Source organism: Phocoena phocoena, chromosome 5 (genome assembly GCF_963924675.1).
Source record: "Phocoena phocoena chromosome 5, mPhoPho1.1, whole genome shotgun sequence".
NCBI classification, from domain to species: Eukaryota; Metazoa; Chordata; class Mammalia; order Artiodactyla; family Phocoenidae; genus Phocoena; species Phocoena phocoena.
The window spans coordinates 134,735,803-134,763,023 of NC_089223.1; the positions used below are offsets into that span (position 1 = coordinate 134,735,803).

The following is a 27,221-nucleotide window of genomic DNA, read 5'->3' on the forward strand; positions in this document are numbered from 1 at the left end:
TACACTTTCATAACAACCTACAAGGCTAAGTTCTGATTTGGCATTCTCAGACTTAACATCTATGGCGGCAGGGGGGGCGGGGGGGGATGGGAGGCCCGTGCTCCCCCATCTCCCTGCAGCCTGCCCCTTTTTCTCATGCCACCTTTGGCTCCCCTCCAGGCTACAAGGAGCCTCACATACACACATGTGGACATCCCAGACAACACGTCTAAGCTCTGGCCACATGCCTGCAAACAGCTGCCACCTGGCCATCCCTTAGGCCGAGGGGAAGCCCATACATGTGGTATAGTTAACAGAGGAGAGAATCAGGGAAGAGACCTGTGAAGGGTTACATGGGCAGGGAATTTCTGGGATTCAAATACTCTTAGCTTGATCTAGAAATGGGTACCAGATGGACTGGCCCCTCAAAATCCTCAACCTATCCTATCAGCAGGGGTTAGCTGCAGGAAGGCCAGATGAGGGAACCCAGAGCAGGGTTCCCGCTTGGATGACTAAGGACAGTGCAACTCTCTGGTCAATCCTGGTAGGTGTTTCCAGGATCCCATCCGCAGTCCTCTTCTGATTCTTCACTCTGTCTAAACCATTTCACGCACTGCCACGGCTTCACTCAAATCTCTTTTCCAGTCTAAACCATTGTATGGGCTCCAGTTTGTCTGCTAGATATTTTCTCGCCTGTACTTCCTTGTGAAATTAAATAGGGTGTAAATAAATAGCAAGCATCTATTCCAGGATATTCCAAGGACTCCATTAATTAATTCAGTCACTCAGCAAACACTAATTGAGCACCTTTTATATACGAGTAGTTTTCGGTCGCTAGAGGTACAGTGGTGAAAAAAGCAGAAGTCCTTGTTCTTATGTATCTTGAATCCCAGTGGGGAGAGATGAAAATAGCAAAATATGTTTAGCACCCATGTAGACGGTGATAAAGGCCAAGGAGGCAAATGAACCAAAAGGAGAAAATATTCGGCAAGGAAGAGGGCTGCAATTTCAAACTGGGTAATCAGAGAAGAATTCACTGAAAAAGTGACATATGAGTGAAAACTCGGAAGTAGGAAGGAGCTGTGCCAGTGACGGGGGCCATGGGGAGAGCTCCCTCGTGAAAGGAAAGAGAACATTCAAGATCTTCAAGAGGGAATAAGCCTGAAAGTTCAAAGATCAGCAAGGAGGCCAATACGGCTGGAGTGAAGTGAGCAAGAGGAAGGAAGAACAGATGCGATGACCAAGGGGTACAGAAAGGGGTCACGTAAGCCCTCGATGACGACTCTGACCTTGACCCCGGGAGAGGGAGGGCTTTGTGCAGAGAGATGACCTGATTATTCTAACGTTCATTCAGCTGCTGGGTTGAGAACAGACAAGGGGACAAGGCCAGAAGCAGGGAATCAATTTGGAAGCTCCTAGAATAACTAGGTGAGAAATGACACTGGCTAGGACTGAGTGGTGGGTTCTGGAGAGAGCGAACAGTGGTCAACTTTTAGAAATTTTTGTAGGTAAAATGGACGAAGTTTGATAGCAAACTGGACGCGGGGTGTGAATGAAAGAGAAGAGTCAAGAATGAATCCAGAGGAATCAGTCAGCGTGCCTGGACTAGCCATGAAATGGGATGAATGACGGTGTGAAACAAGTCCAACATGTCCCAAACTCAACTGCTTCTCTGCTACCTCCCCCAAGGTATGAGCTCGCCTGCTGTGCTGAATTAGCCCCATAAGCTGCCCTGCCACCTACACAAGTTGCCTAAAGCAGCAGAGGCTGCAGTCGTCTGTGGCTCCTTCCCCATCAACACCATCATCCCCTCTCACTCGTGACTCCTGCTCAGTAATCTCATATCCTCTGCCTTAGTTGAGGCCCTTATTCTCATTTTTCTATAGTTGTAAGAGCCTCGGATTTTGCCTCCTGGCCTTTAATCTTCCCTCCCTTCCAGTCCATCTAACTGCACTGTCAGGGTGATCCAAGATGGGATAGTATCAGGCCCCTCTCAAAATTCTTCAGCAGTTCATCATCACCTGCGAGATGAAATTTCAACCTCTTTGCAAGCATACTGATTTAGTAGAAACGAGCAAGGGGTCTAGGTCTCTTTTTCAGAAGTTATAAAATGTTCATTCTGATATGCTCCGGTATGGAAGTCACAAATCTAATCCATGCTCACTGGCCCAGCCTCATTTTCCTTTACTCCCTCCATCTTGGTTGGTTGCACCACAGCTGTCTACAGTTCTCTACATTCTTCTCTCTCTTGTCTTGACACCCTTCCCCTGTTTGCCCATTTGGCCAATTCCTAGCTGTCTTACAGGTCTCAGCTCTAAAGCAACCTCATCACTGAAGGGCTCAATGTCATTTTCGGTTAATTCTCTTCCCCCAATCCACGTTATATACTTCCCTCACAAAAACATCGGGGAAATAACAGCTTCCAGGTGGCCCCTCCCATCAACCACAGCAAGCCCAACACCTATGCCTTTCTTTAGTGCTCCCTAAAATCCTGCTTCACTTTACCTTCTTAATATTCTTACCTTCTTACCACTTTCTCAAAGCACCAAGTTTTAAACATCTGTGTATCCAGGTTTTAAAAATCTGTGGTTGATACCACCTAAACCACTGCCTTCCATATAGCAGATAAACAGTAAAGATGTGATGAATACGAGGATAAACAAACACGTTCCAATCAGACAAATGTCTTCACTGTTCACGACACAGACCAATGCTCATTCCCATCCCTATCCCTTTGCTGGCTCCCTTCTCTCATCAGGAATGCCCTCTTCTTTGATTATTCAGATTCTACCTGCCCCTCATGGACAACTTTTCCCGTATAATAACATCACCTCTTTCCTCCCTTTCACTATACCAGTTCTTTCAATAATATTTATTAAGCACTTAACTGTATACCAAATACAGCACTATGCCAAGAACACAAAAACAAAGTTAGGACTCAGCCTGCAAACAGCTTATAGTAAGGAGAGGCACTCGAAGCAATTACCATAATGTAAACACCATAAAGGAAACTACAAAGTACAGTGGAAACATTAAAAAAGGGAACACCGGACTTCCCTGGTGGCGCAGTGGTTAAGAATCCACCTGCCAATGTAGGGCACATGGGTTTGAGCCCTGGTCCGGGAAGATCCCACATACCGTGGAGCAACTAAGCCAGTGTGCTACAACTACTGAAGCCCACGTGCCTAGAGCCCATGCTCTGCAACAGGAGAAGCCACTGCAATGAGAAACCCGCAACCAAGAGTAGCCCCCGCTCACTGCAACTAGAGAAAGCCCGCAAGGACCCAACGCAGCCAAAAATAAATAAATAAAATAAATTAAAAAAAAAAAAAAAAAAAAAAAAAAGGGAACACCCAGTCGGCCCTGGGGCGGGGGGTGCAGGGGGGGGGGGGGATGGGAAGATTCTAGAAAAGACTTCAGAAAGGAGCCACCACTTGGTCTGGGGTTAGAAGAAGGGGTGGAAACTGGCATAACAATAAGAGAAACAATTCTGAATCATGAATACTAAGTGAACGGTCAGGACTGAAAAAAACTGTGAGAAATGATAGCAAACCTAAGTATCAGTCAGAAGTAAATGCAGCTTAGACTATAACTTAGTTGCTTAGAATACAGATCACACTCTCATCAAAAACAGTTCACATGTACGATTTTATTTACATAAAGTACAAAAACAAGGAAAACTCAATCTATGATACTAGAAATATGACACTATATTACAAAAGGCTACTATCACTAATACATAAGGAATGCTTAAAATAGAGAATAAAGGACCAAGAAAGAAAACAAGAGAAAAATATGAAACACTGTGGTATAAAAAATATGAAAATGTGAAAAACACAAACACACAATTCACAAAACCAGACACAAAAATAGCCCTTAAACATAAGAAAAGATGTTCAAATTCACTCATAGAGAAAGGTAAGTTTTTAAAAATTGAAATACCATTTCTCTCATCTATCAGATTGGTGAAAATTAACATGTATATATCACATTATATTCTGTTGGTAAAACTGTGTACATTTATACACTGCTGGTGGGAAGCAAGGTGACACAACACTTTGGGAGGAGAATTTGGCAATATCTAACAAAACTACATATGTACTTACTTTTTAAAACAGCTTGATTGAGATATAATTCATATATCACACAGTTCACCAACTTAAAGCATATAGCTTAAAGGTTTTTAGTATATGAATGAAGTGCCATCATCACCACAATCTAGTTTTAGCACATTCTCAGCACGCCACCCCCAAAAAGAACCCTCACGTGCATCAGCAGTCACTCCCCACCCTCCCCCACCCTCACGTCCTTGGCGATGCTAATCTACTTCCTACCTCTAGAGATTTGCTTGTTCTGGCCATTTCATATAAACGGAATTTTAAATATGTGGCCTTTTGTGACTGGTGTCTTTCACTCAGTACGTTTTCAGTGTTCATCTATGTGCAACATGTATTAGTATTTCAATTCTTTTATTGCTGAATAATATTCCATTGCATAGATACATCACATTTTATTTATCCATTCATCAGTTGGTACAAAGTTGTTTCCACTTTTTGCCTATTATAAAATCATGCTGCTGGGGCTTCCCTGGTGGCGCAGTGGTTGAGAGTCCACCTGCCGATGCAGGGGACGCGGGTTCGTGCCCCGGTCCGGGAGGATCCCACATGCCGCGGAGCGGCTGGGCCCGTGAGCCATGGCCGTTGGGCCTGCGCGTCCAGAGCCTGTGCTCCGCAACGGGAGAGGCCACAACAGTGAGAGGCCCGCGTACTGCAAAAAAAAAAAAAAAAAGAAAAGAAAGGAAAAAGCAGCCAAGACTCTATGGCAAAATATTTAAAACTTTTCCCCAATACTGGGAACAGAACAAATATACCTACAATTGCCACTTCAATTCAAAGCCACACTGGCAATCCTGACCAGCAGAGTTTGATAAGGAAAAATTAAAAGGCATAAGAAATGGAAAGGAAGAGGGACTTCCCTGGCAGCGCAGTGCTTAAGAATCTGCCTGCCAATGCAGGGGACAGGGGTTCGATCTCTGGTCCGGGAAGATTCCCACATGCCACAGAGCAACTAAGCCCGTGCACCACAACTACTGAGCCTGTGCTCTAGAGCCCACGAGCCACAACTACTGAGCCCACACTCTGCAACTACTGAAGCCCATGCTCTCTAGGGCTCACATGCCACAACTACTGAGCCCACGTGCTGCAACTACTGAAGCCCACGCGCCTGGAGCCTGTGCTCCACAACAAGAGAAGCCACCGCAGTGAGAAGCCCGCACACCACAACGAAGAGCAGCCCCTGCTCACCGCAACTAGAGAAAGCCCGCGCACAGCAACGAAGACACAACGCAGCCAAAAATTAAGTAAAATTTAAAAAGAAAAAAGAAATGTAAAGGAAGAAATGAAGCTACCATTGTTTGTAGATGATAAGACTCTCTACATAGAAAGCCCAAAAGAACCTTCAGATATTAGAAGAAGAGGGTTTGCAAGATGTGTGGATACAGATGAATGCAGTAAGTCCTCTCTACATACGAAACTTCAAGCTGTGAACTTTCAAAGATGAGAAAGTGTGTTCACATGTCCAATCACATAAGTTAGTTCACGTGTCTGGCGTACACTGTCACATGCGTGCATCCTCTACAAGTGGTTGTGCTTTTGTGTACTTTACTGTACAGAGTACAGCAGTACGGTATCTTTATTTCAAGCCCAGGACCCAAATGTAGAACGGTACGCAAAGGTTGCAGCAGCCGTTCAGAATGCAATCCAGCGCTACCATGTCATCTATGACGAGATAAAAAGAGCTACCACCCAGACATCACTGGATCATTTTTTCAAGAGGGTAGATAGAACTGAATCTAGCAAGGAACCAGAACCTGGGCCATCAGCGCCAGGCGTGAGTGGAATTGCAGCTCGCCCTCCGTCTCCTATTGTGGACGATCCTGATTCAGCTCTACCATCTCCCACCTCCTCTCCCTCCTCCAGTCAGGAACTCTCCCGGCCTGTTCACTCCACGCCAGCCCCTGGATGCCAGCTGTTGTACTGGACGACTGTACTTTTCAGGGGACTGTACTGTAAGATTAAAAATGTTTTATTTTTTGTGTTTGTTTTTTATGTATTATTTATATGAAAAGTATTATAAACCTATTACAGGACAGTACTATACAGCCGATTGCGTTAGCTGAGTTCCTAGGCTAACTTTGCTGGACTAACAGACAAACTGGACTTAAGAATGCGCGCTCAGAACGGAACTCGTTCATATGTAGGGGACTTACCATATATAAAAATCAACTGTTTCTCTATGTACCCGCAACAGACAGAAAATGTAATTTTTAAAAAGGATATCGTTTACCATAACCACAAAAATATAAGACTCCTAAGACTTGGGAATTCCCCGGCAGTTAGGGAACTGCAGTGGTGAGGACTCAGCGCTTTCACTGCCGTGGCCTGGGTTCAATCCCTGGTCAGGGAAAAAAAATCCCGCAAGCCACGTGAAGACACCTAAGACTCAATCTAACAAAGACCTCTACGGAGAAAATAAATAAACGTATTGAAAGAAATTAAAGAAATCTTGGGAATTCCCTGGCAGTCTTGGATAGGAAAGCTCAGTATCTTACACATGTCAACGCTCAACAAATTCATCTAAGAAATTCAATATATGTCCAGTCAAAAATCCCACGACGGTTTTACAAAAACCTTGACAAAGGTAGTTAAGAAGAAAAAAGGGGTGGGGGGGATGTACAAGAACAAAGGGCAAAAGTGAGCCAAAACCCTCTGGAGAAGAACTGCCCTACCTAGTCTAGTCTATGGTAATTAGACAATAAGTAATGGTGTAGACATAACCAAATATACCAATGGAACAGAATATAGAGGCCAGAAAAAGACCCATGCATATTGGAAACTTAATGTAGGAAGAGGCAGTGTTTACATCCATGGGGAAGAAAGACTATTAAATGATGCCGAGACAAGTGATTATCCATACAAGACAAAAATTACATCACCATCTCTCACCAGTCACAAAATAAATTACAGGTGTACTAAAGACACAAATATACAAATTTTTTTCAAAATTAGAAGGAAATATAGAATATCTTCATGAACTCATAGTTAAGGAATAATTACTTAATACATGGAAAGCAAAAAACCTAAAGAATGACTAAACTTGACTACACCAATTTTTTAAAAAAAATTCCTAACAATGCAAGCCAAAAACAAAACCAAAAGACAAGACACTAGGAAAAGTAATTCCCCTCCCTCCAAAACAGGAGGAAAAAAGAACTCCTACTAATTAATAAGAAATATACACAACCAAAATCTATTAAAGATTTTAAAATAAATTATATTAAGGCATGCATGGCTAAATGTGATATAAATTCTTGTCAAGGTTCTAGTTCTCGGGAGCTCCCATAGGAAACTAAGATCCCTCCTGCAAACTGAGAGGCACAGCCAAAAAAAAAAAAAAAGCTCTAGTTCTCATGCTGAACGATGCACTCATGTGTGTTTATCATATTATTAAAAATAAACAAACAACAGCCATTACTGGGCAAATTATTTGTGTCATGAATCAAGGATTATGATTCATCTAATTTTGTACAACTGGGGTCCAAGGAGAGGTTGAAAACTGATTTTATTAGTTTCCCATCTAAAGTGTGAAATCCATTCACATGCATTGGTTCTTTTTAAATATGTTGTGTAAATTGAATAGTATTTACTAACCCTTTGACAAACTTATTTACAATTTTCCAACAGGTTGTGTTCAGTTTTTGACTTAATTGCTTCTTAATGCAATTCTTAATTTGTAAGAAAGCTGTGTCAGCATAGGGGGTCACAGTTACCTTACCTGCTATTGCAGCAAATATATCTAAACAACCTAATGGATCAGAAAGAGGAACGGCAATTCCATTTGCAGGACATTTCAAGAAAAAGTAAAACTATAGGAACAGAAAACAGATCAGTGGGAAGGCGTTATCTCAAAGGGCACAAGGAACTCTTGGGGGGTGATAGCAATGTTCTATATCTTGACTGTGGTGGTTAACTGCATAATGATATGAATTTCTCAAAATCATGGAAATGTAAGGATGAATTTTACTACATGTAAACTAAACAATAAATTTGACTTTAAAAGAAGGAGAGGACAATGCTGCAAATTAGAATTTAACCTATTAAAGAGATTCTTATTCAATATTAACGTTATCACCATGCTAAGAAGAACTGTAGCTTGTAATCTAAACTTATGTACAGCTTGGCTCACAACTAGTACCTGCCTATGGAATCAGAAAATTCTCCCCCTAAAAAGCCTTATTATTCTTAGCCACTTTATTGGTAAAATTAAAGCTTTTAAATTTGGAACTCAATTCCTGAAATACTTCCGATTCATATTTTCATTGTTCTATTTTTTTAATTATCTACCAAGTCTGACAGGAATTCTGTATGTAGTTTATAATGCTAATATAATAATAGTCTCAACTATGGATTCTTCTATTTCTATGTTATTGAATCAAGCATTTTTATGCATTGTCCTTTCACCCTTACAATAACCCTGTGAAATAGGTATAATTATTCCCCCTATCACACGAGTACTATTTTAACAGTATGCTTTATATTTAAGAGCTAGTACGACTAACAGTTAAGAGCCTACTGACCACTGTATCCCCAGAATACAGTAGGTACTCAATAAATACTTGTTGAATGTTGGCTTTACCTATGACTACATAATCTTGGGCAGTTATTTATCTCTTTAAACTTCAATATCCTCATCCATAATAAGATAGTAAAACAACTCTAGGAAGTCGGTGTGTTTAGTTCTTTTAATCCTTTACATAAAGTGCCTGGTACACTATGAGTACTGAATGAATGTAACTTTATTATTACTATGTATTTTATAGCACCAATCAGAGCTGTATCATATTGCCAAGGCTTCCTATTAAGAATAAAGCAGTAACAGATGATTATACCTAAAACCTAACTGCTCCTCATGCAAAACTGAGATGTTCATCCTTCTGACTTGTTACAACAAAAATTAGTACATTTTAAAGGGATAAAAAGTAAACTGATGAATCTTTTAAAGAAAGAAGAATCCCCCTCTGAAAATGGAACTAAGTCTGAGCAGCATACAGTTGACAAATATTTGGGCCCACAGGTCAGGGCTGGAAATTATTTGGGCAGCAAGTGGTCATGTCATGGGACTTACTTTAGGGCAAGGTGATTGATCTAGATATTTTAAACTGCATGCTAGAAATTTACAGTATAAGAGAAATTACATGAAATTACTGGAAGAGATCTTAGAGCTCATTTTATAGAAGAAATAGATTGAGGGCTTCCCTGGTGGCGCAGTGGTTGAGAGTCCGCCTGCCGATGTGGAGGACGCGGGTTCGTGCCCCAGCCCGGGAAGATCCCACATGCTGCGCAGCGGCTGGGCCCATAAGCCATGGCCTCTGAGCCTGCGCGTCCAGAGCCTGTGCTCCGCAACGGGAGAGGCCACAGCAGTGAGAAGCCCGCATACCGTTAAAAAAAAAAAAAAGAAATAGATTGAAGAGGCTAATTGGAAAATTAAGCAAAATATCGATAACTTGCCAACCATAAAACAATTCTGCATTTCAAGAGTCCCATACCATGGATAATAATATCTTAAAATCCTTATTTACTCACGGCCCTGAGTTCTGACACACAAAGTCACAGAATAACACATAGATAAGAAATGAACTTAGATAATCTGTGATTTCATCTAAGTTCTGTTTAAGGTATTTTGATGCTTTTCTTGCCAGGCATGTTTTGGTTGTTTTCTTCATCATCCAAAGAACTACCATCCAATGGCCAGGTTCCTGGGCGTAACCTAACAAATGCTGGTTTGTTCAATTTATTTTGTGATGGTGAAAATCTAAGAGGGAATTATCATCTTAAAATACTCTGAATAATCAAACATTAGAGTTATTTAAAGAACTGATGAGCAAAGAGATGGCAAGACAAAATCAACCTGACTGCACTACCCACAACTACCACTGGAGCTAAAAATGATACTGCTGCCTAGCTATCTGTACTCCTTGAATATTTTGATCCTCCTAAACTCTGTTACCATTTCACACAGGCTCAAATTGTAGGGCAGTAATAATAAAGGCCATAATAAGTATATGGAGGAAGAGATCACATTAAGCACATCTTAGAATCCAACCTATCTTGAGGATGAAGATAAGCAACGAAGGTCTGATTTTTTTTTTTTTGGCCACACTGCACAGCATGCATCAAACCCGCGCCCCCTGTAGCGGAAGCAGAGCCTTAACTACTGGACCACCAGGGAAGTCCCCAAAGGTCTCATTATTAATCAGTAACCCTGAACTTATATGAATATTCATTTCTAGACTTATACTATGAACTATTTGTAAGAAATACTAAATGGTGGAAATAAATGTTTAGCCTGTATATTCTGTGAATAAGCACACTTCCAAATCAAGTAAGAACCAGACAGGAGAATATGTACTAGGAGGTTTGGTTAGGGAAAAATAGCAATCAAAGCCACCAGCTTATCCCCTGACCACTGCACAGACATTTAAGAAGTCTCAAATATGGTCACAATAGCCTCTTGTACATCCAAAGAGAGACACATAAAAGACTTAAAAGACTTGTTTCAACTGGCTTAAGGTAGTCAAGCAACTGCTTTACAGGAAGCTGAAGCTAGAGGTGATCAGGGTATATGGCAGATTCCCAGTCATCAGGAAGCCTAAAATCTACTTAGGTTCTATTCAGCAAAGCAAACTGGGGAAAGTTTTCTTTTTGAAGGAGAGATAAATTGCCAATCCAGCAACTGCCATCCTCAACACCCTAGTGCACGACTTCCCTGGTGGCACAGTGGTTAAGAATCCGCCTGCCAATGCAGGGGACACGGGTTCAATCCCCGCTCCGGGAAGATGCCACATGCTGTGGAGCAACTAAGCCCATGTGCCACAAGTACTGGGCCTGCGCTCTAGAGCCCGTGAGCTACAACTACTGAGCCCGCGTGCCTAGAGCCCATGCTCTGCAACAAGAGAAGCCACCGCAATGAGAAGCCCGCACACCGCAACGAAGAGTAGCCCCCGCTCTCCGCAACTAGAGAAAGCCCGCGCGCAGCAACGAAGACCCAACGCAGACATAAATAAATAAATAAATTTATTTTTTTTAAAAAGACCCTAGTGCAGATAATTCTAAAACCTTCGCCAACTTCTTCACTACCGTGACTTAAAAGGAAGCAAAGAACTGCTCTTCACGACAACCTTTTTAAATATTCTGGTTTGACAGGATATGAATTCATTAATGTGAATTATCCTAGAGGTAACTCGATAACTAGCTTAGCTTAGAGTATATTTTCTTCTTCTTCCAAACAATGAAGGGATAACAGTAGTTAACATTTATAGAGCACTTACTCTATGCCAACATTATTCTAAACTCACTACATCTATTAACCTATTTAATCTACACAATCCTACAAAACAGGTATAATTCCCCACTTTACATTTGGGGAAACTGAGGTACCAGGCGATTTTTTTTTTTTTTTTTTTTTAAGTAACTTACTCAAGGTCAAACAAACAAATGAGAAGGTCAGAATTTCAACCTAAGCCGTCTGGCTCCAGACTCTGTGCTCTTAAAGGTTTTCTGCCTCATGATTATACAAGTGTTTTTAACATTGAAACTGTGAATGAATCACATAGAACCTCTCCCACCCCACCCCTGGGAGATTTTTCTACCTACTTCCTTTATTGACTCATAACATGAGCTGATTAGAAGGCTTAAAATATGCTAAATGGGAATTACATCTACCTTATCTACATAAGCATACATATTTTTTTTCCCTTTCCAAAAAAAGGGGGTGGCGGGAGGAGGGAATTAATTATTTAACTCACAAATTCTCTCATATAAGTTCTGTAGGCCTTAGGGAGAAAGTGACAGTATCAGAAACTCTTTCTCCTTTGGCCTCTTTAAGGTTGAGTTTTTTTTTTTTTAACATCTTTATTGGAGTATAATTGCTTTATAAGGGTGTTTTAGTTTCTGCTTTATAACAAAGTGAATCAGCTATACATATACATATATCCCCATATCTCCTCCCTCTTGTGTCTCCCTCCCACCTTCCCTATCCCACCCCTCTAGGTGGTCACAAAGCACCGAGCTGATCTCCCTGTGCTATGTGGCTGCTTCCCACTAGCCATCTATTTTACAATTAGTAGTGTATATATGTCCATGCCACTCTCTCACTTCGTCCCAGTTTACCTTCCCCCTCCCCATGTCCTCAAGTCCATTCTCTATGTCTGCATCTTTATTCCTGTCCTGCCCCTAGGTTCTTCAGAACCATTTTTTTTTGATTCCATATATATGTGTTAGCATATGGTATTTGTTTTTCTCTTTCTGACTTACTTCAGAGCTTATTTTTTATTTGTTTCTTAGAAAGAAATGTTGGCCTGTAATTCTATATTAGCAAGAAACAAAGATTCTCAGGTATAGACTTTATATGCTAATTAAGACTTACCCATATTTACCTGGAACCAAAATATAAACTTTCTCATAGTGTTAAATAAAAAGGTCCCTGCAGAAGCAACTAGGGGAAAATGTGCACCCAGTCTCTCACTCTGAGGCCTAAACTATAACTATTTCCAAGATTATCTCCCTTTACCTAATTAAGCCAAGGTTTATACGTTCCCCACAGGCTCTGGATCATGGGTGCTTACAGGGCCTGTAGAATGTATAATGAATAATAGATCTATGAACAAACGCATGCTTATTTTTATTTGAAGGACTAACTATCATCTTCTCCATTGTACCTGCGGCTCTAATCACTGGGCAAGAATCTCTGCCACTGCTATAACTGTACTACAAATTCAAAGTTTTACAGATAATAGGTTTTTGTCTTATTTTTAGATAGTTAAATTTCAAGGAAGAAGTTACTTTCCCTTCTATTCTTTATAAAGTTAAAATCAGTCATAGAAAACCCTAGAAATATTTATTCACACTCAGAAGCTGTTAAACAATAAAATTATAGGACTTCTCTGGTGGCGCAGTGCTTAAGAATCCATCTGCCAATGCAGGGGACACGGGTTCGATCCCTGGTCCGAGAAGATCCCACATGCCACAGATCAACCAAGCCCATGCGCCGCAACTACTGAGCCTGTGCTCCAGAGCCCACACGCTGCAACTACTGAGCCTGAGTGCTGCAACTACTAAAGCCTGCATGCCTAGAGCCCATGCTCCGCAACATGAGAAGCTACCACAATGAGAAGCCTTCACGCTGCAAGAAAGAGTAGCCCCCGCTCGCCGCAACTAGAGAAAGCCCACACGCAGCAACGAAGACCCAACGCAGCCAAAAGTAAAAATAAAAAAAAGAATAAAATTATATACTGGGCTGTAAATTAACTCTTGCGTCAAGAATGAAGGTCGCTGCAATATTTTTCCACTGTTTTCCCACCACACTTAGAAAAAAATCTAAACTCTTTAACATGGTCTTTATAAAGATCAACCCAGGGGTAGCCCACCCCACCTCTCTGACCTCATTCAGCCCTCATTTCTCTTTCACTGGCTTGCTGAGCTCCAGCTACACTGGCCCTATTCCTACAACACACCAAGCTTATTCTGCACCTCCTGTTCTCTAGGCTACAAGGGTCTTCCAGATCATCCACAGACTGAATGCTCCTCACACATCACGCAGATCTCACTTCAAATACCACCTCTTCAGAGAGACATTTCCTTCATGGCTCTCCTCCCCCAGATTATATCCCATTTCCAGGTAGCTGCCCCATCATTCTCTATTTGAGATCGCATTACCCTATTTTATTTGTTCACTGTATTCATCATTCTCTAAAATTATCTTGTTTATATGTTTAATGCATGTCCCCTCTAACAGAATATAAGGTTCCATGAGAACAAGGACTGCATTTATCTTATTTACTACAATCTCTCAAGGACCTAAAATGAATAATACTATACTACTAAATGCACAAGCTCATATGAAGATTTTGATATCTTATAACCATTCTAACTCATTATATTGCTCTCTTAGGCTTCTTCCATTTTTTCCTACCAATTAGCACCCACCATGAGAGAATTAAGCAGCAAGAAATATGGACAAACAAGTAGACTTTATACTGTATGATCAGTTCAGGGAATGAACTAAGGTTTCAGAATTAATGGCATGTCTTTCAAATTGTACACTGATCCTACTTTCCAATAAACACTAATAATTATAAGTAAATTGTTAATTATGTTTGAAAAGAAACTATCAGATGAAATTTAGCATTTATGAGTAGTATACTTTCATGCATATCATGAAATACAGATGAAAATATTGAATATAATTTAGAAGTAAAGCAAACTCCATTTTAGGATTTAACACATAGTTTAGATATCATTTTCTATCTAAAATTTAATTTTATCTCCAAATACAGAAACCACGTTAAAGAATTAAAGGAAAGTATGACAACTGTAACTCATATAACTCTTATCAATAAAGATACAGATATTATTTTAAAAAAGAATAAAATGGAAATCCTGGAGTTGGAAAGTATAACAATTCTAGAGCTGAAAAGTATTAAGAACCAAAATTTTAAATTCACTAGCAGAGTTCAGAAAGCAGACTGGAGATGACAGAAGAAAGAGCCAATGTGCTTGAAGATATATCAATAGAAATTACCAATTCTGAAAAACAGAAAAGAATTTTTGAAAAAAACCTTTCAATGAACAGAGCCTCAGAGACTCAGGAATACCATCAAGCATGCCAACTTACATGTAATGAGAGTCCCAGAAGAAAAGGAAAGAGAGAAAAGGATAGAAAAAATACTTGAAGAAACTACAGTTAGAACTTACCAAATGTTTAAAATATGGTTATCTCTACATTTAAGTTTACCAAATCCAAAGTAGGATTAACACATAGAGATCCACACCTAGACATACCACAGTAAAATTGTTGACTAGGGGCTTCCCTGGTGGCGCAGTGGTTGAGAGTCCGCCTGCCGATGCAGGGGACACAGGTTTGTGCCCCGGTCCAGGAAGATCCCACATGCCGCAGAGCGGCTAGGCCCGTGAGCCATGGCCACTGAGCCTGCGTGTCCGGAGCCTGTGCTCCGCAACGGGAGAGACCACAGCAGTGAGAGGCCCGCATACAGCAAAAAAAAAAAAAAAAAAAATTGTTGACTAAAGACAGGAAATCTTGAATGCACAAAAAGAACATAACTCTTCAGAAACAATGAAGGCCAGAAAGCAGGAGACGACATATTCAAAATGCTAAAAGTAAACAAATGTAACAAAGAATTCTATATCCAGCAAAACTATTCTTCAAAAATAAAGGCAAAATAAAAACAATCCCAAGAAACAAAGACTGAGATAATTCATTAATAAGACTTTCCTTACAAGAAATCCAAAAGGAAGTCCACCAGACTGAAAGGAATAACCAGCCCATAACTCAAATACATAAAAAGAAATAAAGATCACATAAACGGTAAATACATGGTAAATATTTTTTTTAAAAAAACCTTTTAAAATACTTGTTCTTCCCTTAACTATCTTTAAGACATACAGTTGCATTAAAATATTATAAACTGTATTCTTGGGCTTCTAGAACATAAAAATTTAATATGCGTGACAATACTAACAGACAGGAGGGGGGAGAAAATGGAGCAAATTTTCTATATTTTACTACAATTAAATTAGTCAATTCTGAAGCAAACTGTGATAAATTAAGACACACACTGTAATCCCTAAAGCAACCTAAGAAAATAACTAAAAAATCCAGTTAAGAAACTAACAAAGGAATTAAAATGATACCCTGGAAAATATCTAGTAACTCCAGAACAGGGAGTAGAAGACAATCAAAAAAATAAAAAAAGAAATGAGACGTATGGAAAGTAACTAGCAAAACTGCATAAATCTGAATATCAACTATTACATTAAACGTGAACAGATTAAACCTTCCAATCAAAAGGCAGAAGTGGTCAAACTATTTTTTTAAATAGGCATTTTAACTATATACTGTAAGATACACTTTAGATTCAAAAACAAGTAAGTTGAAAGTAAAAAGACAGAAAAAGATACAGAATGCAAACAGTAAGCACAAGAGAGCTGGAGTAGCTACACTAACACCAGACAAAATACTACTATAAGGTATATGTATGTGTATTATTATATATGTATATCATACCTAACACCAGTGCCCCAAAAATATGAAGCAAAAATTGACAGAACGGGCCTTCCCTGGTGGTGTAGTGGTTGAGAATCCGGCTGCCAATGCAGGGGACACGGGTTCGAGCCCTTGTCCGGGAAGATCCCACATGCTGCAGAGCAACTAAGCCCATGCACTACAACTACTGAGCCTGCGCTCTAGAGCCCGTGAGCCACAACTACTGAGCCCACGTGCTGCAACTACTGAAGCCCGCACGCCTAGAGCCCGTGCTCCGCCATAAGAGAAGCCACCACAATGAGAAGCCCACACACCACAAGGAAGAGTAGCCCCCACTCACCACAACTAGAGAAACCCTGCACGCAGCAATGAAGACCCAATGCAGCCAAAGATAAATAAATAAATAACTTTATAAAAAAAAATTAGAACTGAAAGGAAAAATAGACACTTCAATAATAATAGAGATTTTAGAATCTCACTCTCAGTAATTAATAGAATAGCTAGACAGAAAATAAGCACAAAGAACCAACTTGACCTGACACCTATGAAACATTCCACCCAACAAAACCTTTCTAGCACACATTGAACATTCTTTTTTTTTTCTTTTCATTTAATTTATTTATTTATTTATTTTGGCTGCATCGGGTGTCAGTTGCAGCATGAGGGATCTCTCGTTGCCGCGCACAGGCTTCTCTAGCTGTGGTGCGCGGGCTTCTCTCTAGTGCGGCATGTGGGTTTTTTCCTCTAGTTGTGGTGCATGGGCTCCAGGGCGCATCGGCTCCATAGTTTGCGGCACACAGCCTCTCTTGTTGAGGCACAGGGGCTTAGTTGCCCTGCGGGCTTAGTTGCCCCACGGCATGTGGGATCTTAGTTCCACGACCAGGGATTGAACCCGTATCCCCTGCATTGGAAGGCGGATTCTTTACCACTGGACTACCAGGGAAGTCCAGAACATTCTTCATAATAGATTACATACTAGGCCATAAGAACGTCTCAATAAATTTAAAATGAGAAAAATACAAAGTATATTCTCTTACTACAGGGGAATTAAATTAGAAATCAGCAACAATGAAATTTAGGGAATCCCCAAATAATTGGAAATTAAACAATACATTTCTAAATAACCCATGGGTCAAAGAAGAAATCACAGAGGAAATTAGGAAATATGACTGAAAATTTTAAAAAGCAGAACATATAAAAACATATGGCAGCTAACAACGTTTGGAAGGAAATGTAGGCCTATATCAGAAAAGAAGAAAGATCTCAAATCAATAACCTAAGCCTCTACCTTAAGAAACCAGAAAGAGAAAAGCAAACGAAATCTCAAGCAAGAAGGAGGGAGGAAATTATAAAGATTAAAATGGAAATCAGTGAAGTAGAAAACAGAAAAACAACTGAGAAGAAAACAATTAAACCAAAACTTTTTACTTTGAAAAGAGCAACAAAACTGACAAACCTTTAGCTAAAATGACCAAGTAAAAAAGAGAGAAGACACATGCTGCCAAAATTAGGAATGAAAAAGCAAAAAACACTACCTATGCTTGCAAAATTAAAAGCATATATAGGAATATTATGAAGTGTATGCCAAAAATATTAAATAGCTGAGATGAAATAGACAAATCCCTAGAGACACAATTACCAAAACTAATAATTTAAAACTTAGCAACAAATCTGAATAGATCTATAACAAGTAAAGAAACTGAATTAGTAGTTTAAAAATTTCCCAAAAAGAAAAATCTAGGCCCAGATGCCTTACTGGCGACTTCTATCAAATATCTTCAAGGAGGCAGCAACACCAGTCCTTCACAAACTCTTACAGAGAATAGAAGAGGGGACACTTCCGAATTTATTCTGGGATTAATATGTATTACTATATTACAAAATCCAAAGACATCACAAGAGAACTACAGACCAGTATCCTCCATAAATACAGACACAAAAATATTCAATTAAACATTAGCAAACTAAATCCAGCAACATATAAGAAGAATTATATACCATGACCAAGTGGGATTTATCCCAGGAATATAAGGCTCGTCTAGTTGCTAAAAATCAATTAATATTATACACTATATTAGTGGAATAAAGGACAGAAACCACATGATCATCTCAGACATTAAAGCGACCGACCATTCTGGTTTGTCTGGGACTGAAGGGTTTCCCAAGGTGCAGGTCTTCCAGCACTAAAACCAGGACAGTCGTGAGCAAACCGCAACAGCTGGTCTTGCTAAGAGTTGCAAAAAAGCATCTGATAAAATCCAATACCCATTCATGATAAAAACTCTGAACAAAACAGAATTAAAAAGGAAACTTCTACCATGTATAGAAATCTGCTATACAACACTCTGTTTATAGTTAGCAACACTGTAGGTTATTCTTAAAAAGTTAAGAAAGATCTCAAATCAATAACCTAAGCTTCTACCTTAAGAAACCAGAAAGAGAAAAGCAAACAAAATCTCAAGCAAGAAGGAGGGAGGAAATTATAAAGATTAAAATGGAAATCAGTGAAGTAGAAAACAGAAAAACAACTGAGAAAAAAAACAATTAAACCAAAACTTTTATAGTTAGCAACTGTTTATAGTTAGCAACACTGTAGTGCATTCTTAAAAAGTTAAGAGGGTAGGGCTTCCCTGGTGGCGCGGGGGTTGAGGGTCCGCCTGCCGATGCAGGGGACGCGGGTTCGTGCCCCGATCCGGGAGGATCCCACGTGCCGCGGAGCGGCTGGGCCCGTGGGCCACGGCCGCTGGGCCTGCGCGTCCGGAGCCTGTGCTCCGCAACGGGAGAGGCCACGGCAGTGGGAGGCCCGCATACCGCAAAAAAAAAAAAAAAGTTAAGAGGGTAGATCTCATGTTAAGTTTTCTTACCACAATAACATTTTTTTTTATTTTTTAAGTAAAAGATTTATACACTGAAAAGTTTAAAACATCACTTCGAAAAATTAAAGATCAATAAATTTTTTAAAAATTTCATGTTCATGTATTAGAAGACTCAATATTGTAAGATGGTAATTCATCCCAAACTGATCTACAGATTCAATGCATTCCCCATCAAAATTCCAAAACTTTTTTCGCAGATACTGACAAGTCGATTTTAAAATTTTTATATATAACCCACAATAGCCACAATTTTCAAAAGTAAGAACAAAATTTAAGAGCTTACACTACCTGGTTTCATAAATTACCATAATGCACAGTAATCAAGACAGGGTGGTACTAGCCAAAGGACAGACATACAGATAACAAAACAGAACTGAAAGTCCAGAATTAAATATTTACAATTACAATCAATGGAGAAATGACAGTTCTTTTCAACAAACGGTGCTAACACAACCCATATATAACAGGTGAATTTAGATCCTTATTTCACACCATACACAAAAATTAACTCAAAATAGATCACAAATCTACATATAATAGCAAAATCTATAAAACATCTAGAAGAAAACAAAGGAGAAAATCCTCAAGATCTTGGATGAGGGAGAGTTCTTAAACAACAAAAGCATGATCCATAAAAGAAAAATTGGGAAATTAAGCTCCATCAAAATTAAAACTTTTGTGCTTCAAAAGACTCCAGTAAAAATGAAGAAAAGAAAAAAGCCACAAACTGGGAGAAAATATTTGTAAATCATGTATCTAAGAAAGGACTTACATCCAGAATGTATAAAAAATTCTTATAACTCAATTATAGTAAGACAACTGGCAAAAGATTTGAATAGCTATTTCACCCAAAAGGATATATGAATGAATATCATATGAAAAATCGCTTAACACCTTACATCTTTAGGAAAAATGCAAATTAAAATCACAATGACTTAAACACTTCACACCCAGTACAATGGCTAAAATAAAACAGACAGACAATAACAAGTGTTGACAAAGGTGTGAAAAAACTAACTCTCACACATCGCTGTCAGGAATATAAAATGTAAGGCCACTTTCAAAAACAGTGTGGCAGCTTCTTAAAAAGTAAAACAGATGACCCAGCAATTCTATTCCTAGGCATCTACCCAAGAGAATGAAACCATATGTCCACATAAAGACTCACACTCAAACTTTCAAGCTTCATTATTTGCAACAGTCAAAAAACTGGAAACAATCCAAATGCCCATCAACTGGTCAACAGATAAACAAAATATGGTATAACCACACATTAAAATACTATTCAGTAATAAAAAGGAACAAAATACTGACACATGCTACAATATGGATGACTCTCCAAAACACTATGCTAAGTGAAAGAAGCCAGACGCAAAAGACTACATACTGTATGTTTCCATTTATACGAAAGATAAAGGCAAATCTACAGAAACGAAACACAAATCAGTGGTTGCCTGGGGCCAGGCGTGAGAATAAGGGTTAACAGCAAACAGGCTAGAGAGAATCTTCAGAAGTGATAACACGTTCTAAAATTGGCTTGTGGTGATAATTTAAGAACTCAATATATTTATTAAAAATCATTGAGTTTTCACTCAGGATTAATTTTTTGGTATTAAATGATAACTCAAAAAGCTAATTTTTTAAAAAAAGTATATATCCAAGAGAAATGAAAACATATCCACACAAAAACTTGTACACAAGTGTGCGTAGCAGCATTACTTGTAATAGCTAAAAAGTAGAAACTCAAATGTCCATCAACTAATTAATGGATACATAATATGCGGTATATCCATACAATGGAATATTACTCAGCAGTAAAAAGAAATGAAATAATGACACGTTACAATGTGGATGAACTCTGAAAACATTATGTTAAATCAAAGAATGCAATTATGAAAGATCACACACTGTACGATTCCATTTACAGAAAATGTCCAGAGTAAGCAAATCTATAGAGACAAAAAGTAGTTAGCAGCTGCCTAGGGCTGGGGGTTCTGGGGGGAAATTGAGACTGACAGCTAATGGGTATGAGGTTCCTTTTTGGGGGGTGAGGAAAATGTTTTAAGATTGATGATGGTGATAGTTTCACAACTCTGTGAATACATTAAAAACCACTGAACTGTACACTTTAAATTGGTGAATCAAATGGTAGGTGAATTATATCTCAATAAAGCTGTTATCAACAACAACAGCAATAAACCTCGGTGTACGATCTGTGAGCAGGTGAAGCCATCAGTGCTGGTAAGGCCCTACCACAGCTGCAGTTACCCACCTATCTACTTAGGACAGAAGAATCTCAAAGTTACAAATTCTTTCCAACCTACTGTGATTATTTTGTAAATGAGTTTGTGTGTCTGAAATTAAAAGCAATGATTCATCAAAGCAATTAGTTCAGTCACTAAGCTTAAAAAACAGATTGATATTAAATTTTCAAATTTCAAATGCCCAAGATATATCAGTTTTCTACTTCGTGTGTTTACTAGGAGATACCTCAATAATATTCATATGAGCTCACTGTGTAAACTGTATTACATCATATTTAAACTTTATTCCTAAATCCCTTTAAATGTAATTCAATAGTTTCCAGTCTTATATAAAGTCATTCTACCTTTGGAAGAAAGGAAGAAACTCTGAAGCTCAAATATCCAAACCTATCTTAGTAAAGCATACATTCTTCTGTGCATTCTGTCACTATTCTGTGATTATGGCACTAGACAAAGTACATCATTTACCTCTCGATACAGACCCACAGATAAAAAGAAAAAGCAAATCTGATTACCAAACACCAGATTACTGTTCTATCGTCACCGGATTAAAATTTAAACCACACGGCTGAAATAAATGTTCATGAAGACAAAAAAGGGGGTGAAATTCAGTTTCACAATAAAGTGTTCCCCTCTTACTCCTTTAATGAAGTACTAAGAACGTAAAGAAAGGCTATTCTGCACCGTAGCCAGCTCCTAGAAAAAAGAGTGCCCGGGACGCTGGCATATGGGAAACACTAGGAACTATGCAACCTGGATTACTCCTGGGGTACTGGAATATTTTCCTTTATTGACATGGAATAAAAATGCCCAAGCAGAGCAAGAGGGGACTCGGCTGCCCTGCTCGCAAAGCTCGCAAAGCTGCTCGGGCAGTCAGTACCAGCCCTGGCCGAGCCCTTACCGTCCTCCTCCCGCGTCCTCCCCCCACCCCCCACCCCGCCAGCATCCAGGAGCAAGGTCCCTGAGGGCCAGCTTCGCGAAGAGAGGATCCAGAAGGCGGTCACTGGACGCGCGTGTTACAGAGCCCGTTTTTGTTTTGTTTAAAAAGCAGATTCCTATCAGAGCCCAGCCTCCCCACTCCCGGGGGGATAGGGGGAAGTGGCAGCAGGGGGCCGGCGTGCAGAGCGAGAATAAAAGAATGACCGAGTACAACCTGCCGTGCCAGCTAACACCGGAGGGCAGGAAAGGTAAGAGGCGGCGATGAGGCCCGAAGGGGAAGGAAACTGGTCTCCAGTCCTCCACGCCACCCCACGCGGCCGGAGCCTCCCAGGTCCCGCCCCGGGCTCGCCGCCCTGCCCCGGCGCCGGCCGCAGCCTCCCGCCCTCCCCGACCCTCCCAGGACGCGCTTCCTCCGGAGCCGGACCCCCGCCCTGGCCTCCTCGCGGGATAAGGCGGGTCAGTTCAGTCCGCTTCTCGGCAGAGGTGACTCGCGCGGCGGTGTAAACACTGCGAGACCAGCTGCGCGCGGCCCATCCCCCCCGCCGGGGTCCGTAACCTCTTTGCGCAGCCCTGCCCGGCGCCCCGCGCTCTCCGCGGGCGGGCGCGCCGCCCGCCTTCCCCTTTCTCCAAGTCCCGCTCCCCGACCGCTGCCCGGGGGCACTCAGCCTCCTTCCCCAGCTCCCGGCCGGTGTCACCGCCACAGCCTCTGGAAAACCCTCCGCAAACCCCGGAGCCAACAACACAGGCGCGGGGCGGGGGCGCGGAGGGAGGCGGTGGCACTCGGGACGGCGAGCCTTTCTCGCCGCACCCTCCGCGCTCCCTCGCACCAGCCTCGGCGGCCCGCGCGCTCTTACCTGTTCTCCGCGTCGCCCGGGAAGACCGCCGCGTCGCCTTCCCTCCCGGCAGGGCCGCGGACTAGCCGCCACCGCCGCCGCCGTTGGCCGGGCGTCCGGAGGGAGCCGGGGCCTCCCCGGCTGCCCGAGCCGCTCCACTGGGAGAGGAGGAGACAAAACAGCAGCGCGCCGCCCCGCGCAGAGCCCCCCGCCCGCGCCGCCCCGCCGACCCCCCCCCAACCGCCGAGGCGACGGCGGCGACACTGAGCCCGGCGCGGGGAGCAATGGTGGCCCCCGCCCTCGCCCCGCTCCCGGCCCCCTCCCTCCCTCCCTCCACCCCCCGCCTCGGCTCCGCCCCCTCGGCCTCCAGCCGCCGCCAACAGGACAGTCGAGTCCGCCTCCCCCACCCCGCCCGCTCAGAGCGCTCCTCCCCTCCCCACGCGGCGAGGGGGGGCGGCACCGCCAGTCACCAACGCGCCTGTCAAACCCGGGCCGGCTATTTATATCCCGCGGGGCCCCGCCGCCCTCGGCCCCCACCAGCCCGCCCACCAGGCCTCGATGGCTCTCTCGAATCTCGCCCGCCCTGTAGCCCCCAACTTCTCCCAAGCACGCCTTCTCAGGTAAAGACTCTCGCCACTTGTCCCGCTCCCTGCTCGGGGCTCCCCCATCCTGCTCCCGACTCCGGCCCCGGCCCGGGACTGGCGCGGGGGCTCCCAAGCGCGGGCAGGCGTGTAGGGGCGCGCGTGCACCTGCAGCGGCCGCCGGCCCGGAGCGCACGCACACACCCTCGCCACTCTCTGAGGTCCCACGCGGGCGCCGGCTGTCACCCCATCCCCAGCTCCGGACTCCCGCCCTTCTCCTCAAGGGATTGCTCTGCACTCAGGTAGCCTGACAGTCAGTGGGGGCCGGAGGTCGTTGAAACTCCTAGCCCGGGTCCCTCCCGTCTGGACTCAAAAGCCTGGGCTAAGTAGAAGGTGGGGCCGCGGGCGGGCCGGAGCGCGCCCCCGGCCCCGCCCCGGCCCGTGACGCTCGTGGAGCCCCGCCCCGGCCGCCTAGCGCCCCTCCGCGCCGCCGGCTCCTCCTCCTCCTCCTCCTCCTCCTCCTCCTCCTGCTCGCTTGCAAGCGCCCGGCCTTAGTACCCCCGCGGACCCCGCCCCATTCCCAGAAATTACCACCCGCCCAACGGCCGGGCCGCGCGGCGGTTGGTGCCCGCGTTAACTGACGGGCGGGCGGCGGGGCTCAGCGCGCAGCTGCGGAGCGCGGCGGGCGGTCCCTTGGCTCAGCCCCGAGAGCTGCGGGCGCCCGCCCCGGGCCATTGTCGCTGCTCGCTCGGTCGGCGACGGACGGAGAAGTACCCCAAGTCCGAGGATCGTCGGCGCGAGAATGAGGGAGTGGGTGAGCGCGGGAGGATTTTGGTGCCTGCGAATTCGAAAATGAAAACCCAGCTGTAGCCGCGTGCTTCTGGTTTCCCCACTTTCACACAAAGGGGAACCTCTGAGCAGGGCACTCACGCGCCTTCAAGTGCACAAAAGCCAATGACACGGTGCCCGGGGTTGTCCTGCATTTGGAGCGCCTCATTAATGATCTTTCTTACGCCCAGTTCTGCACACAAACGCCTCAATCTCTTCCCCCACCACTACACTTGGCCGCCGCCGCATTGGCTTGTATTTGTTTAACAAAGAACAGTGACTGTCCCGGTGCGCGTGGGGACCGACTCTGGTCCCCTCTCGGGCTCCTGCAGCCGCCCTCCGGTGGACCTGGCGCAGTACTGATTCGGCAGGTTCGTTTCCCGGCTCCAGACTCACTCCTTTTGCGGCTCCACAGCCAGTCCTGAGCGTAGAAGAAACCCTGAGGAATACAAGTGGTATCTGTTCTTGAAAGTGACGTGGGAACCATGGAGATAACCCTAGAGTAGGGCTTAAACGTCAAAGGCCCTACTGATTGAAGTCCCTGAAGAGCCGAAGAATTTAATGATCTCTTTCTTTTTTAAAGCTAATAATGCCTGTTTATTTACCGGGGAGCGGAGGCGGGGGCGGGGGAGGGGGGGGAAGAGGGGCATTCTTTCTTTCCTATCCTGAAAAGCAACTCTGGATACTTCTTAAGAGATTTTTACTTTTAAACGTAGGGGAAATCTGGATAGCAAATAGGGTTAGTCAGAGAGATACCCTGAACTCAGATGAAGTTGTATGGATTCCTGAGTTGTATGTAAAACATAGCGACTCTTGCCACTCTTTTGAACTAAAGAATTTATAAAGCCTTATAATATTGAAACCTTTTATGCACATTAAACAGAATACTACAAACAGCACCCTTTCTAGGGCAGTATTCCTAATCCCCTATTTCCTGCTAAGAAACAAACAAACAAAAAACCTATCACTTAAGGGAACCATTGTCCACTTTGATATTTGTAAGGACTTAATAATCAGCACTACTGTATCTCCATGACCCTAGCATGGCATATTAAGGAGCATGCTACAACAACGCCTGATTTCTATAGTTAGGAACAGGTCTCACCTGCTGGGGCAAATCATTCCTGTTTGCAGCTAACATGAGAAGAAATGTATCTCCTCTACCGTCAGTTGGAAGTAAGCTGGAAAGTCCCAGGAAGAAACAGCGGTAAATAACATTAGTGTTCCCGATTTTTCACTGCTCCATGCGCGCCCTTTGAAATGTGGTTTTGTAGCTCCTCTCATTAGAGACAGACTGTTTCTGCACTCCACAGACGTTGGGCTGAGACCGTTCCACTTGCTTTTGGCCAAAGGAATATGGGTGATAGTGTGACAGTTCTGAGCCTGACCTTAGGAGGTATTGCATGTTGCTGCTTGCCTCTCTCACATGTGCCTTTCACAATATGAAGGACATGCCTGGGAAGTCTGCTAGTACAAGAAGAATGAGAGACATGGCGGGGGTTGTGTGTGTCTAGAACCACCCCCAGCTTGAAGCCAGTGACCTGCAAAAAAAAAAAAAGATTGTTATTTTAAGCACTGTGTTTTGGAGTGTTTTGCTACCCGGAATTAGTGTTGCTCTCACTGACCGGTACAATAGGAAATGGAGCAATCTGCTGCTTTTTTTTTTTTAATTTATTTTTGGCTGTGTTGGGTCTTCGTTGCTGCGCACGGGCTTTCTCTAGTTGCGGCGAGCGGGGGGCTACACTTTGTTGCGGTGCGTGGACTTCTCATTGCGGTGGCTTCTCTTGTTGCGGAGCATGGGCTCCAGGTGCGGGCTCAGTACTTGTGGCTCGCAGGCTCTAGAGCACAGGCTCAGTAGTTGTGGCTCCCGGGCTCTAGGGCGCAGGCTCAGTAGTTGTGGCGCACGGGCTTAGTCGCCCTGCAGCATGTGGAATCTTCCCGGACCAGGGCTCGAACCCATGTCCCCTGCCTTAGCAGGCGGATTCTTAACCACTGCGCCACCAGGGAAGTCCCACACTCCGCTCTCTTGACCTTGAAGGTGCCAAACTTGATGGCTCTGATGTCTCTTTGACAGTGGGTCTTGGAAAGACACATCCCTTGTGGAAGCCAGTGAAGAAAGAAACCCAGAAAGTCTGTAGCAAAGCATTCTAAAGAATTCAGTAGGAAAGGGCTGATGTGGCCAGTAGTCCTAGAATAATCACAGAAGAGGAGAGCTCTATGTAGTAACTAGACTGCTTTTGCTTCTGCTTTTTATATTACACAGTTCATTTTTTAATTATACAAGTGATTCATTGATACATTCTCATCATCAATTCTCAGATAATACAAACTAGACTTTTAAAAAAGCTAAGTCTCCTTTCCTTCTCTGCTTTTCTTTCCATGCCTCACCCTCCACACATACCCAGCCATCCCATACCTCCAAATGTTCCACGGATAACCATAAATGATAGTTTAGCATTTAAGCTTCCAGACTTTTTTCTGTGCATTTATGTACATATACATGCATATATATATAGAGAGACCAAACATTAGTAAGATTATATATGTACTAAGTACAGTAATTTTGTACTTTTCTCTGTTTATTTCCCTTTTGTTTTCTCTAATTATCTAAGAAAGTCTCTTTTTAAGATCTTTCTAGGACTACTCAGCCTGTCTTCAGTATGATAGGCTAACCAAGGGAAGAGGTTGTCCCCACTTTTATATCAGAACGTTAAGTGGGAGAAGGACCCCTTAGCACCTGCCTTAAGCAGGGCAGTGATACTCAACACGAGGAATGAAGGAGAAGTCTAAATTCTCTGAGTG

General features: G+C 42.8%; 1 protein-coding gene across 1 annotated transcript in view; it reads right to left on the reverse strand.

Annotated features, from left to right (window-relative positions):
* ELF2 (E74 like ETS transcription factor 2) overlaps positions 1-23,272 on the reverse strand; it is a 94,921-nt gene extending 71,649 nt beyond the window's left edge. The window contains exon 1 of the mRNA XM_065877530.1: positions 23,032-23,272. The gene's annotated coding sequence lies outside the window, so the exon portion shown is untranslated. The remainder of the gene's footprint in view (positions 1-23,031) is intronic.
* Between the last annotated feature and the right edge of the window lie 3,949 nt (positions 23,273-27,221).